General features: G+C 38.7%; 1 long non-coding RNA gene across 5 annotated transcripts in view; it reads right to left on the reverse strand.

Annotated features, from left to right (window-relative positions):
• Positions 1 to 15,813, reverse strand: part of LOC140335768 (uncharacterized) — an 84,930-nt gene that overhangs the window by 58,688 nt on the left and 10,429 nt on the right. For 3 of the 5 annotated variants that reach the window (XR_011921755.1, XR_011921752.1, XR_011921754.1), the window contains exons 2-4: positions 14,397 to 14,525; positions 14,197 to 14,272; positions 13,929 to 14,062 (exon numbers count right to left, since the gene is read on the reverse strand). This is a non-coding gene — a long non-coding RNA (uncharacterized lncRNA). The remainder of the gene's footprint in view (positions 1 to 13,928; positions 14,063 to 14,196; positions 14,273 to 14,396; positions 14,526 to 15,813) is intronic. The other 2 variants (XR_011921753.1, XR_011921756.1) reach the window with 2 other exon arrangements.

Genomic DNA, 15,813 nt, shown 5'->3' on the forward strand with positions numbered 1-15,813 from the left:
GGGTCTGGTCTAGGATTGAAATCATTAGTTAACAAATTGTAAACTACTTTTAGGAAATCCATTTCAGGTTTGCTGGATCACCCAGCTTCACTGATAAAGCTCCCCAAGACTGAAGAGGATACACGTTTATTAAATCAGGCCAATGTGGTCAGGCAGATTCATTGATCCCCCTGGAGCTGTCTTCTATATGGCCTTGTGCCATTTCAGTTTCTTGCTTGGTTACGACGCAGAGGAAAAGTTAGGTGCCACCATCTTCTTCCTTTATCAGTGCACATGCCTGAGATCAGCATCTTCTGTGTATGCCTGATTTGGGGCATGCGGGAAGGAGCAGCCCAAGCCTCCCATGACATGTATCCCATGAGGCTCTCTGCGCTCCCATTCAGCCATCATGGTGGTAAGGACAGAAGGGGAGGGGCTTTGCCATTTTTACTTTATATGGAAGGGTTTTATATATAAATTATATATATATATATATATATATATATATATATGCACACAATGCAATTTTGATGATTCTTTGGAGGAATAATCTCTTCTCTTTAAAATCAAACACAAATGGATACAAAAATTATATATAAATTTCTTAAGAATGCAGCTCAAACTTATAATATGTTAGTGCAGGAAAACAGAAACTCCTTCTATAGGAATGGATGGGTGAGGCTGACAAAGCAAACAAAGCAGAAAAAACATTTTTGGTCAAACAAATGTGAGCAGCTTTTCCAACATTAGTTCTGAATGTGTTGTCATCTCAGCTTCTAACTAAGCAGAACAACTTCAAATTCACAGATTAGAATCCCCTTTGTATGAGTATTGTGTCTCTTCAACTTTACTATTTAGTGTTAGAGCTTCATATAAAGTTGATACAAACTTCTGAATTTATTTTGTTTTATGGATTTGCATTGTATTCTTCAGGTCAGGGCTGTCCAACATGCATTGCCAGACCACTTGTTGCAGCTCCCCCATCCTTTCCCTGATTACTGCAGAGCTGAGATCCAAGATAAGATTGGCTTTATCAGAGAACATTCTACACAAAATAACACTCAGGGGTTTTCAGGCGTTTGGTCTCTCGAATCTCAGGTCTGCAATAATCAGGGAAGCGATGGCAGGCTGTAACAAGTGGTCTGGATTTTGTCATGAGCTGCACTACTATCTATGCACCTGCTATACAGCAATATGCTTAAACACAGAGATGACCCATCATGGCTCTATAGGCTTGGACAATTTTGTAGAGGTGTCAGAAAAGCCATGTCAAAGAAAAGAGAGTATGGCTTGTAGATCCTCTCATATAAAACTATCCGTATTTTGGTTACTAACAGAAAGCTATCTTTATGGACCAATAACCCACAAAGAAGAATTGTAGACATTCATAATGTAAAAGGCCACAAAAACATTTACAAAAGTATAGGTGTTCATCAGTCAATATTGCTCTGTTTTCTGGAAAGCCTGCTATCAGGCAAGATTAACAAAGGCAGCTCCCATATTCCTCTGAGTACAGGTTTCCTAGGCATAATAAAAGTTGGATGATGCTCTAAAATAACAGTAAAAACAATGTAATGAACAAATAAAAGCCCAGATCTCAAGCCAACTGAAATGCTTTGATATCACCTGAAGGAGGTGTCATCTACAATTCCAACAACTTTGTTTTGCAGATAGAATAGGGAAGGGTTAGGGCTGATACATGTGAGCTATGCTGCCAATTATGTCTGTATTGATCAATTTGGTAATCAAACTACCAGAAGCTCCAAATCCCAGTACACATATGAACAATACTCATAAATGAATATGATCCATAATGTGCTATGATATCACTCTGTACTATTTTGTGTCTGTATTACAGCTGGGGACACCCTTTGTAAAGGAAATTGGCTATGTTTACTATACAGTTGTTGGTGATGATTACTGTATGTATGAATAGTAACTAGTGTCCATATTGGATTGTTGCTGTGTACATGGCACCTGCCCTCCTATAGACTTTCATATACAGTAGTTTTATTTTAGATTGACTTCAGATCTGATTGTTTAACCTAATAGTGTGTACCAGCTCTTTGATCCTCCGTTGCTGTCTGTCCCCTCTGGGGAGGTGCACTCTCTATTTGACCCGGTAACCATTGGAAAATTTACTGATGTCACTGGAACAGGAGAAGAAGGGAAATCTGGTGATAACTATCTTAGATAGAGATTTGTTTGCATTGAGAGGTTTTAACCTTTCTATGCTCTTGGTCTTGGCTTTGGATCAAATCACTTTATAAGAACCATTCATGCAGAAATGTGGGCATCCCAAATTGTCTGCAGACGTTTTTTAAGCTCTACTATTAGAACTTAAATTTCAGAGAAATATTATGAAAACTGACAATTGTCAGGCAAGTATCGTTATCCTTATCTTTAATGAGAATGTTTATATTTTAAAGTGTCAGCATTTGGATCTGATAAGGACTGAAAAGGTCATGGGCAATACATAAGATTTAGAATGTAGGCCATAATTTGCAGGTAAGTCTAAACTGTATGTGGGCATATACCAAAAACACATTACTAGTGTAGACATTAGGGATGAGCGAGTAAATTTATTAAATTCGGTCTAGCGGCGAATTTGACTGTTCTCGCTTACCAAACATGTAGGCTAAAACGGCCTTTGTAAATTTGGCCAGTGAGACCGAATTTTTGGGACCTGCAAGACCAATCAGTGTAGCGGAGCTGTCAGCTCAGCCCTAGTGGACATCTCTCCTTAAAATAAGCCATGCATAGATTAGCAGTGCTTCAGACTACTCAAGGACCAAACAGTTAGTGGTAACTAAAAGTAAGACATCCCATGTGCTTCATTAAAAAAAATGATAAGCTGTGAATAATAAATAAAATGAAAGTATTAGCTTTCAATAATGCAGAGCAAGCCTTGCTAAATACAAATAATTTGCATGGACCCTATGTGTGCCTTTGTCCCTTAGTGAAACCATCATCAGAACAATTTACAGTGTGTTGCTTTATGGCTCTAAAACTTGGTCATTTGAGGTATCTGTAGCAACTATACTAATACCTTCTCCGGATTAAGTACACACTTCATGTAAAAATACTTAGCCCTGATGAAGGGGGACTTTGAACCCCCCAAACATGATCATTTATGATAGAAGATTCTATAAAAAGTTAAATGTGGACTTTAAATGTTCTGTATGTGACACTTTTCTACTTGCACACCTAGTGCCTACTTAGGAAAAGACCGAACCTTTGTCCTCAACTGGGAGATGGCCCTACGGGTAATCATTTTGTCTATATTGCTTAGAACTTGACTGAAAATACAGCGATCCAGAGCCTAACACTTTCCTTTTACTTTCAGCCATGAACAGGCATGAAGAATAACTAAATGAACAATTACATGTCAGGAAATGTTGGTCCGACCCATTTCTGATGGCCTCGGATTTTTCCTTCTACACTTAAATGATTGGCCACAGAAAAGTTAAGCCACTTCAGTGGTGAAATATCTGTGGACGGCTGCAAAGGCATGTATCCCAAGCCGTTGGAAACAAGTTGTGCCACTTTCCCTAGGCCTAGATACATAAGGTGAATGAAATTTAACTTTTAGAAGATCTGACTTTGGGGACTAACAATAAAGGTGAAAATTTTGGGCACCATGGATGTTCCAGGAGTGTCATGGTTATAGAAGTATTGTAAGAGGACCAAAAGGTCCAGACGAGCAACTATTCTAAACACAGGCTCCAACACACAACACAATATGGTTAACTGTGGAGGATATGTAGAAGATCTGGGAGCCCAGAACAGTCAATGGGTCCAAGTATCTTTATCTATGTGAATATAATAAAATTGGAAAGTTTATTCTAATTGATGGAGTTCTTTGATTTACATGCAGTATTTCTTTTCTATGTATCTGATTTATATTTGTAAATGATTATTGAGGAGCTGTGGTCCTATTACTGTTTTGATAACAATTGAACAATTTGTGTAAAAATCAATAAAAACAATGTTTAAAAAAATGAACAATTACACTTTGTCAAGTTGCCATATTCCATACAATGGACGCACTTTTACCGGTTCTACAGTGCAAGTACCATGTTGCTAAGTTTATCCAAATATCACGTTGCTAATGCCACATTGTCATAGACAGGCCTAATAAGCCATATACTATGATTGTAAAAAGATTTGTATTATCATGACACTCAAATCTATCCTTCTGTCTCTTAAAACCCTCACTACTTCCCACCATTACATATCCCCCCTCCTATTGTTTACCACTTCTATACCTCTTAGATTGTAAGCTCTTTAGGGCAGGGTCCTCTCCTCCTCCTACTGTCTGTATCTGTCTGTCATTTACAACCCCTATTTAATGTACAGCGCTGTGTAATATGTTGGCGCTATATAAATACTGTTTAATAACAATAATATACACTTGCCATGTTGCATTCGCATACAAAAAATGTCCGCATTACATGTATGGCCCACTGTAACAAGGATGCCTATTACTGTATTAGAGATTTGGTATACAGTATTTGTGTGATATAAACTAATAGATGACACACATAAATTCAATAATAGTATAACAGCTGGGCATTGGGGTGCTGCAGTTTTAATCCTCAGTACTCATTGAAACATTTATCCACAGAAGGATAGCTGATAAATGAAAAAAATGGGAAAAAATGAAGTTTTGCATTCACCTAATCAGACAAATAGGCCAGGTAACAGGCAGCTATGTAATATGCCCGCTCCTTTGGCTTTGTGAAATGCCAAATATCAACTTGCTGAGCCCCCCTGCTTCTCCTGATTACCTCTTACATTGGACTTGATGACCCAGGGTCCCCCGACTTGCTTTTTTTATATATATATTTCATGCTGCATATTTTCATAACATTATGAACACTATAATGCTATGGATAGCACATTTCACAATCCACATATCAAATTGCTGCCGTTATCAGGGTGACACCCTATTACTACTGAGTTAAAATAACACAGGATATCAGTTATGAGTTAGGGGTTAAAAGAAACTGAAACAGCCAAGTCAAGACTGGCTAAATAAATATCACACCCTCAGCAGTAGAATAATCCTATTTTAATCCCTTTCCTGTGCTGATGTATGAGCACTTCTTGAAAACTCCATGAATGGAACCTTTCCTGCAGATATTGAACTTGTAATAAAAACAATTAGCAGGATTCAGACATTAGTGCAAATGTTAAGTAAGCACAAATGGAAAAGTAAATATACAAGGTATTGTGTGCTCTATATACTGTACATCCACCATATAAAGTGGATTACTATTGTTAGAAATCACATTTGTTAGGAATCACATTGTGTGCCATGCCTAGATCTGTAAATATGAAGCCCTGGAACAGAACATAAAACAATGTGTTCAGTATTCTAGGAACTATGAAGTCTGGAGATAAACATATGAGGTTGCCTCAAAAATTGAACATCTCTACAGCTGTCGCCCTCTTACCAGCCCTAAAATGCTGAAAATTATTTTTCACCTGGTGAGCCTGCCAATAACACACCTTTTGGTGGTCACAACATTCACTAACTGTATCAATGGAGGATTCACATAGCCACCCTAAGAAATGAAGAACACCTCCCTCTCTCATCACGTTCTGTAGACAGAGGCAAACTGGGCAAATCTGAAAACAATGGGCCTTATTTATTAAAGCTCTCCCAGCCTGGAAGGGATAAACTTTCATTAATGAATGGATGTAGCTATCAATCCATCTTGACCTTTATCTTCATGCTAGGACTTATCTCTAACTGCACCATATCCTAAACACGTTTCAGTTCAGTTTTAAGTTCCCCCTGGACCAAAAAGCGCTAGTTCAAGTGCCAATCATTGGCTATAATTTCACTACCCTGGAATGGATACAATGGGCCTAATATAACAAAGCTCTTAAAGGCTGGAGAAGAAGACTATAATGTAAGAACCTAGGTGATCCAGCATACCTGAATTGCATTTCTTAAAACCCATCAATTCGGGACCAGAACAATTCCAGGTTTTCTGGATCACCCATTTTCTCCCATGGTAGTCTATTGTCTCCCATCTTAGAGAGCTTTATTAAATCAGGTCCAGTATATTGTGGTGGAGGGTATTTATACGACCTTGTGCTGGGTATTTAAACACCCACAGCCATTGGTTTGTTTATTTCCTGTGATTCTTCCCCTATCAAGTGGCCATTTTCAGGCTCAGCTCAGGTCCTCAGCCAGAGAAAAAGGGTTGCCTTTTATTATTATTACACAGTATTTATATAGCGCCATCATATTACACAGCGCTGTACAAAGTCCTTAGTTGTGTCACTAACTGTCCCTCAAAGGGGCTCACAATCTAATGTCTCTACAGTGGTCATATATGTCATTTATTCAGTCTAAGGCCTATTTTAGAGGGAAGCTAATTAACCTCACTGCATGTTTTTGGGATGTGGGAGGAAACCGGAGAACCCGGAGAAAACCCACGCAGACACAGGGAGAACCTGCAAACTCCATGTGGATAGTGTCCTGGCAGAGATTCAAACCTGGGACCTAGCGCTGCAAAGGCAATAGTGCTACCTCTGAGCCACCATGCTGCCTGTGGATGACTGACAGTTATCTGCATTGACTGCGAGAGCCTAGGGTGAATGTGGTGGCAGGGATAAAAAAGGACATGGTGAGCCAGGAGACTCAGGGAATATGACCCGATCATCTGAAACTTTGTGGGCTAACAGGGAATAGGAAGAGAGGCCAGGGTTTCTGTTCCTTGTGATATCCTTGCAGCTAAAGGAGCACTGTGACAAATTATAGCGTAATTATAGAATCAGTGTAATTTTGGGTCAGCTCAAAGTGTGGGTCCCTACTGGTATGGTAGATGAAACCCAAAACAATCCTGCAATTCCTGTGGAGGTGGTGCTGTACCAGGCTCAACTGATATAACTTTGTACAAGACAGAGACACCTATGACCATTCCAAGCAGGTTTGTTTTATTTTTTCACTTATATTTGGCAAACCATCACTTAATAACAGTTTTAATGCAAGAGAGATTTTTACCCACCAGCAGGCTCCCACAGCAGAGAGAGTCCTAAGCATCGATCAACTCACATATTTTTAGGTCTATGAACAGAGGAGATTAGCAAACTAACATTTTTGTTACACAACAGGGTCAATAGGCTTCGGACTTTGCAGGCATATATTCATTCACAATCCAATATGTATCTTTTGTTAATACAGATGTTTATTAAACAAATAAAAATATAAAAACATTTACATGCTCCAATTATCAATCTGTGGTTTATAACAGTTCAACACGTTTCTCGGAGCATAGTCCGAGCACATGCTAAGATTGGAGGTGATTGTATGGAGGAGAATATCAGGATGGGACATAGAACAAAGACTATTTAAATGGCTGGATGCATGAAACTATCCTAATGCTTATCCTAAGAGTGTAAAGCTACATACACACGTCAGATTTTTATCGCCCGATAATCGGCATCGGCCAATTATCGGGCGAAAATCTGCCGTGTGTACAGTCGGTGTCGTCCATCGTCCGGACGACCGACCTGCCGGATCCACGGACGATGGACGACAGACGATCCTAATGAAAGGGAAGGGGAGAGCGCGCAGCAGGGTGCCGCTCCGTCGCTCTCCCCCTCCCCTCTCCATAGAGCATGAAGGGTGCTGTATGTACAGCATCGTTCATGCATCGTGCACTCCCTTGTCGTTGGAAAGGATCGTGAAAGATCCTTTCCAACGACAAAACTTGGAAGTGTGTACGCAGCTTTACACTGGAACAGGATAGAGCTCAGCCAATGATCTATATCAACCTATTCATATGTTCCAATAAAGAACTGACCCCTTGATCTATCTGTCCAATCGAGGAATTAAATGTGGAAACAGAAGCTAATATTTTCCTGAGGAAGCGGACTATGTTCCAAGAAACGTGTTGAACTGTTATAAGCCTATTTGTAACAACCACAGATTGATTATTGGAGCATGTAAATGTTTTCTTTTATTTTTATTTCTTTAATAAACATTTGTATTAACAAAAGATACATACTGGATTGTGAACGAATATATGCCTGCAAAGTCAGTGTAAAAAAATGTTTGTTTGCAAACTAATATTAAGGGATGTGGCATATGTTTACACAAGTTTAGAACAAGTTTTAAAATTAGAGGAGCGCCTTTCTGTTTTTAAATAACAGAGGAGATTAAAATATAGGTCAGGGCACCACATAAGATGTGGCCCTAGAAATGAAAGCTTACTCTCACCCAAAGCTCTACAAAGCATTTGGGCTCCAGGAACCAGAACAGAACTTTAGGAAATTTGTGTTTTCTCCTTATCAGCCATAAACTCTGGAGCCCATCACCATGTGGAATATCTCCTAGATTGTAAGCTCTTCGGGCGAGGGTCCTCTCCGCCTGTTTCACTGTCTGTCATTTGCAACCCCTATTAATTGTAAAACGCTAGATTATTTGTTGGTGCTATATAAATCCTGTTTATTATTAATAATAAAAGAAAATATATACTTTGAATATTTTTTAAAAGGTAGGTAAGTAGAGCTTGAGTTTCAAGTCACTAGGTGAAAAAATCCTGTTTTAGAAGACATTTTACTGCTAAGATGCAGACCAATAAACATCTAAATGTGCAGTAATGCCATTATTCTAACTTCAAAGTTTTTGTGCTTAAAAGCCAAGTACAGATGGATCTTCATAAATAAAAGAGAGGCACAGTACCAGCTAGCTCCTGGTTTTTGTTTGTGTTCCTTTCCCATGAGCATATAAGTGCTACCCTCAGCCATACTCTAGCTCTTCACTTGGAGAAAGGTTGGCACATCTAAAAAGACCTTGTTCAGTGTCCATTCATCCTGAGCATTCTGCTATATTCATCAGAATCCCATACCAAGCAATCAGTTTTTAAATTGATTTCTTAACAGTTATGCAAGATCCAATTTATGACGATTCTCGTTTGTCAATTTCATTTCTCCTATCCCATTTAAGGCTCTGCCTATTAAAAAGCTAAAGTCCCCCTCCTCTTCTTTCCTCTTGCAAGTTTCCTTCACAAACTCCCAATTGTCACTGCCAATTAGTGCATTGTTAGCATACACAATGGCGTTACTGTAGCTAGTAGATGGTCTGCTTTTGTGCTTCTCCAGTCGGCCGTGGGGGCAGTCAAGTTTCATTTAGGGCTGAGCATAACATGGACAGAAAATGCCATCAGAAAACCAAAAGAAAGAATGAGAAAAGAAGGAGGAGGTAGATGGGTGTTTGAGGAGAACCAGGGCAAGAGCATGAATGCTATTCAAGTGTTAGCCCAGCCTGGTGAAAGGGCCAATGTGCAGGCCTTACATTGAAAACTCCTCTTGCAAACACAAAGGCAAGCTAGGCCTTAGCAGTAATTAGTGCTCTAAACTGTGTTATGTCGCTGTGCCTGTAATACCAATTGTCCCTATGTTTACACTCCCTCCCGCCAATCAAGCAAGGAGTATGGGGCCACTCTTCTCTGTCCCCAGCAGTGTGCAGCCTTTCATTCAGATACTTTATGTTTGCTTCACTATTCTGGATGTTAACCCCTTGTTGCTTTTCTGGATGCGTGACATTTATTTAACTTGTTTAAAATCTTTGCACCGATGAGCGTGTGCACATTGCAGTGTACTATAGCTAATTTTCAGTACAAACATAAACTCAGGGGTTCTACAAGATAGCAAAAGTTAAGTGACAGATAGCACCCGCTTTTTATTGTTTTATAGGTGCTGTCAGCTCTTGCTTGTGACATTTTGCCCTTTTAGGGGCTATACATAATAAGTACAACTCTACTTTTACAGTTTCTGCATATGACAAAACTATTCACCTAATATTTACTGTACATTAGTGTGGTGGTCAGCAGGAAAAGTGCCTTCTAATTGCCAGCCAGTGGGAAGAATGACGTCCTTACAGATACCTAGAAAGATTATTGGTGCCATATAAACTTACCTGAGCGCACAAATTGCTCATAGAACCCCTATCAATCTCTGGTTGAGTAACACTGATCTAGACTGGTGATTCTCAATCCCAGTCCTCAGGGTCCTCCAGCAATACATATGTATTAGACTGCATGGCATAAACACAGTTTCTGATATGTGGTAACAAATAAAGGAAAAACACTAATTATCTCACCCTTGATTCTCTGATTAGAAGACTTCTCAGCAGGGGTGTAGTCATTAAAAAAGACGAAGGGCACGGTACGTGCCCGCCCCACTACACCCCTGCCACTCAATGGGGATGTGTCACTCAATGGGGAAGAAACTTCCATCAGAGTGACGTCATTATACCAGAACCCACTCATTCTCCCATCGTAGGTCTGGGCCTGTGATGGGAGAGTGGGTGAGTTGTGTTCAGAGAGAAAACCTGCCCACCGTCCTGAGCCTACAATTCCAAATGGGAGACGTGGTCTGCAGCTCTGGCTGGTGCACCCCCCCCCCAGTGGGGTTCTTCCCTAGACACCAAAGAATCCTTTGCAAAAAAAAAGTGGATACGCGTGCCCATTCCCTAAAGTGTGAAGTAATGGCATCTCCACTGTGCCTGCTCCACTACACCCCTGCTTCTCGGTGGCCACTGAGGACCAGAGTTTGAGTAGCATTGGGTAACAATGACCGTGTTCTAGCATGATTCTGTACAAAGAAACTATTTTAATTTAACGATGCCAAACAATTTCTCTAGGGGGACACTCAAGACTGGAATTATACTTCCTGCCCCCCTAAATCCAAGTCATTGCTTGGCCAATCTCCTACCCAAGTCAACTAGTTAGCTCCACTAATATGGTCCAACATCCTAAGAAAGGCTGTATGGGGGCTCAGGTTGGTACTCTGGGCTTGCAGCACAAGGTTTGCTTCTCGGGCAGGACGCTGCATGGAGTTTGCAGGTTCTCCCCGTGTTTGTGTGGGTTTTCTTCAGTACTCCGGTAACCTTGCCCCAAAAAAATGATCCTTGGCTATATTAATGACTATGGTAGGAACATTAGATTGTGGGCTCTTTTGAAGGACAGTTAGTGATATGACTACAGACCTTGTAATGTGCTGTGTAATATATTTTTATTATATAAATACTGGATAATATTACTAAGCCAGAAATATTGGGGTAGAAGAGGCTGAAAGAGACAGTTTTTCCTCTTGGTGTCACCACACTTAGAACCAACAACTAGCAGGGTGAGCAAGCAAGGCCGGATCTTTTTCTGGCAGTCAGCAATATGAGCTGTTGGTTTACCTAAACTATGGCTTATATTATCTATTCCCTGCTGACATCTTCAAACAGTTTAATGAGTTTTTCCCTACTCTAAAGGTGAGCAAATGTAATTTCATTAAACAGTCCACTTTTCCTCAATAGGAGAAATGTAAAAGGTAAACATTGCTTAGCAGTACCCAGGAAGTACACAGACAGGTGGTTCTATTTAATGAATGACAACATGGCCCAAATGCTGACAGTGTGCGTCATAAGCTGACACTGGAGCCCGGTAGCTATAGCACTTGGTTATCTGTACTTTGGACTTCCACTTGAGAACTTTCAGTACGCATTGTTAAAGGTTAGAGCTTTAAGTTGTCCGTATAGCAAAGCAATTGATTCATGCATCTCATTGCATTAAACAACTTTGTTAAGGGCATATATATATATATATATATATATATATATATATAAATCAGCTTTAGGAAAATAATTACCATATGCCAGTGTTTTCAAAGACTTTATTTGCATTTACTATTGCTGTATATTGAACAGAATTACTACAACATTTTGTTAATTAATTACTAGCAGGCAGAGAGTGAAAAGACATTTTGTGTTTATAGTAAAAGGTGTGCACCTATATCCACCCATCCATGTTCATTTTGGCACCATCCCCATCTCCAAGGATGGGTGGAGATTCTATGCCAGCTCTAATTTGGATTTGCAGGGCACCCGTTTAAATAAAAACAGTAAAAGGTTGACTTTCCTTTCTCTTGGTCATGGACACAAAGCACTACAAACCTAACTGATCCTAACCATAGTCTGTGTGGTCATTGGAGTTCAACTGTTTCCCAATGTATTTAGAAAAAAATATTCATACTTGTATCTGTATAGTACAGAAATAAACTAAGTTAATTTTTATGTATAAAGGATACACAAAAGAGAAAGGTTTTTAGGCTACAAATATTCAACGTGCACTAAAGTATAAGATACAGTGTAACAATTTGAAATCATCCAGTCATACAGTTGCAAACTTTTTTGAACCCTTCCTTTAACTGCATTAAAATCATGCAGCAAGGAGGGGTCTTAGATTCTTCAAATCTAGACAGTGGTTTCTATTATTGAGAAGCAATTTTTTCCAAAATAATATTGACCTTTTCCCATCCTTTATTTCCCATCACGTTTCGCTATACCGGCTTCCTCAGGGGAATTTTTTTTTAAACCAATACTAAAAAATGACATTTAATGTTCTTGACGTGATGACATATAATGTTACAAAACATATATGAAAATATAGATAAAATATGTATATATCAAAAAGGTCAAATAGTACATAGTAGTTGTGCATACTCATATCTATATGTAATATTACCATCAAAATATTTTTCATGTTAGATTGTTGGATTACTTATTTATTTTCTGGTGATAACTTTGTTTGAAGAAAATAAAGGACTAGGATGAGGGTTAAATCAGTTTTTTGCCAGAAAATTATACTGCAGAGTGTAAAAACTCTAGATGAAAAAATAGGCATGTATTAGGAATATATATATATGTAGCAAATTGCATTATAAGTTCCCAAAATAGAAAGGGAAGGAGATGTAAAGAAAAAAATAGTGAACATGTGATGTCAGGATCACTTACTATTCATGTAACTATTACTATTCATGCTGCTTGATGGTTGTTTATACCCAGTTGTTTTATTGTAGTGTTATCCAATCAATTCTGGGAGGGAAAAAATTAGTCCGTATCCGAGAGGTGACTAAAGATAGTAAATATGTGTATAGAAGTTTTACAACTTAGACCCTTTAGTAGTATCTATTTATTACATATTGTCATTTAAAAGGGTTGGTAGAGAAATAAAACCTTAATATGCAAAAAAGTGCTGCTAAGGTCATGTTTGTGCTGCCAACAGAATACCTTTTCTTGCTCTGAAATCCCAGCCAGGGTTGTCTGTTGGATTTACCGCACTCCTTTTTTTCCCTCACTTCTCTCTGTCCCATTGTACATACATATGTTTCCTGGGAAAATTATGCTGCAGTGCCTGTCCACACTGTATGTGTAGAGAAAGTGCTTTTGGGAGATTATTTTATTACATGCTCTTATTTTTTTAAACTTCTGGTGGGCTTTTTTTTGGCCCTGATTGTTAATAAAAAAAAAAATGTTCACATAATTTAAATATCCCGATTCACTGACATATAGATACTATAGATGTAGATGACTCATCTTTTCAGCTTTTCTGTCTCCACCTTCTGTGAGTTTGTTAGGACAAAGTTATTATAACACACCTTACAACTAAAAAATTAAGATCTACCTATGAAATGATACCCCCTAACCGTTGAGTCATTCTTTTAAAAAATCCAGAGAAATACTGAATAGCTGAAATCTTGCACTGTTCTACCATCTTCTTGCAAGATTTAGGATACTCAGCATTCCCAATAATCTTGTTGGCAAGATGACAATGTCACCCCCTGCAATATGGAAGCTGAGGGAAAGGTGGGAATATTATCTATTTTTTTTTCCCTAAAGGAGTATTGTTATCCCAGGTAAGGAATCAAGAATGATATGAAATTTACCACTGTACTATAGCATAAGAGAGTTTACTAGGAAGGTGGCACTGGACTTTGGGTACCCAATGAGGTGCTAACTATCTGTAAATACCTAAAATTATTTTCTTTTTCTAATTTTCAAGTTTAGATACAATAGGAAAGACATAAAACATCAACAGCAATCCATTTCTTTCTTCTATTTAATAATCTATTTCTTTAACATTGAGTAGAAAGCTTACCCTCAAACAAGGAGGATTCCTTCTTTGACCTTGTTACCAGAACCGGTTTATCCAATGAGGCTTCCTCTTTTACTCGCCCGGTGCCACATGTACCATTTTGGATTTCTTCTTTCTTTGGTCATCAGTCCAATCTACTAAAGAAAAGTACAACAATAAAAACCACTCAGACCACCTGCCCCTTTTCTACTCGAACTATTGATAGAAATAATATTGTTGGCTTTATTTTTAGGGTTTCTGTTCTATAAACACAAATATCTTCAAAACTAACCTCCACTAACCCAGAGCATCAGACAGCAGAGGAAAGTGCCGGCTGCCGGGAGCAGGGTAAGTGCTTTTCTCTTGTACTAAAGACAAAAACAAGCATTATGAAGGCAGCCCAATGCAAGGATTTTGTTATTATTACCTTTTCAGTCTGGTAAGTATACAATTGAAAGCTTTTTTTTTTTTTTTTTTGACATCTATATATACCTGTTGATCAGGCCAGAAATTTTGCAAGCTGATTCTTTCTCCCTGAATTTGCTGTACTGTCATTATTTCCAGCTATCTCTGCAAATTACATCATACATGTCATCATTACATGTGTTACTGGCAGGAATGCTGGGTAAAAATAAAGAGAAAAAAGTGTGAAGAAAGAACCAGTAAGCTGCAAACGTTTCCAGATCCTAGGTTTAGATACACTTTGATTGGTAAATTGTAACTACAGTCACACAGTGATAATCAAGCAGGTACGCCCAAACTGTAAATAGAATCTGATTTCTAAGAAAGTATTTCAGAAATATTTAATGAATAAATGACTCATGACTAATTCATAATCTCCTTAGTATGTGATAGCAATTGTGAATAGTTGTAGTAGGCGACCGGTTTATAATAGGTTTCTTCACATACAAATCATTCTAGTAATGCCTTGCAGTGTCATCAATGACAGCTAAAAACAACTAATGGGACTTTTAATGTTTTAATTTAATTATCACAAACTATAATTCCTAATGAAGGGATATGTACAGTCATTAAACTTTGTTGTCTAGATGTTAAAAAAGTCATTGGTTATGGTTAGACCTGGTTGTGGTTGGACCTGATTTGATCCTGACTTCTGAACTGGTGTATGTACAATGGAAGATGATCAATGGGGAATGGTTAATTCTTCCGACAGAGTTTTTTTTCCTGTTTGTCTTCAAGACTGTAATAATGGGGGCAATGGGCCTGATTTATTAAAGATCTCCAAGGCTGGAAAGAATACACTTTCATCAGTGAATCTGGTGATCCAGCAAACCTGGAACAGATCTGGTCCAGGATTGAAATAAAATGACTGAGGGAATGAAGAATCCATTTCAAGTTTGCTGGATCACCCAGCTTCACTGAATCATCTCCAGCCTTGGAGAGCTTTAATAATTCAGGTCCAATGAATGGGGAGAAATCTACCCAACGGTGACCCAACCCAAAATCTACCCAACCGTGACAGTATTACGCATTGCCAGTCCTGCACAACTTATCTTTTGCTGGTTATAAAATATTCCTACTTTTGATCATTGAAAGGAAAGAAGATTTCCTATCACTTCTTATTCCATAGACACCATAGAGAGATACTACTAATGGTGATGTAGACAGCATTATAAACCGGACAAAGGTTCTAAGGTGCCTCCGCTGATGCCCAGCAGTCGCATGCAGACCACTGGCCCATTTTTTAGTCTGGGTCCATCTACTAAAGCATGTTCCTGGTCTACAACCTCAATTTTCAGCCAATGTGGCTCATTTAAGGCAGTGGCATTGCTATTAGCAACAAGGACTTCAGCTCTGCCATTAAATGTGTTCAATAAGTCCGCCTTTTCTTTATCCCCGGTTATCAATCCATGGACTTCCTTTAAAGGGCCCACATGCTCAGATAGGA

Source organism: Pyxicephalus adspersus, chromosome 7 (assembly GCF_032062135.1).
Source record: "Pyxicephalus adspersus chromosome 7, UCB_Pads_2.0, whole genome shotgun sequence".
Classification (NCBI taxonomy): domain Eukaryota; kingdom Metazoa; phylum Chordata; class Amphibia; order Anura; family Pyxicephalidae; genus Pyxicephalus; species Pyxicephalus adspersus.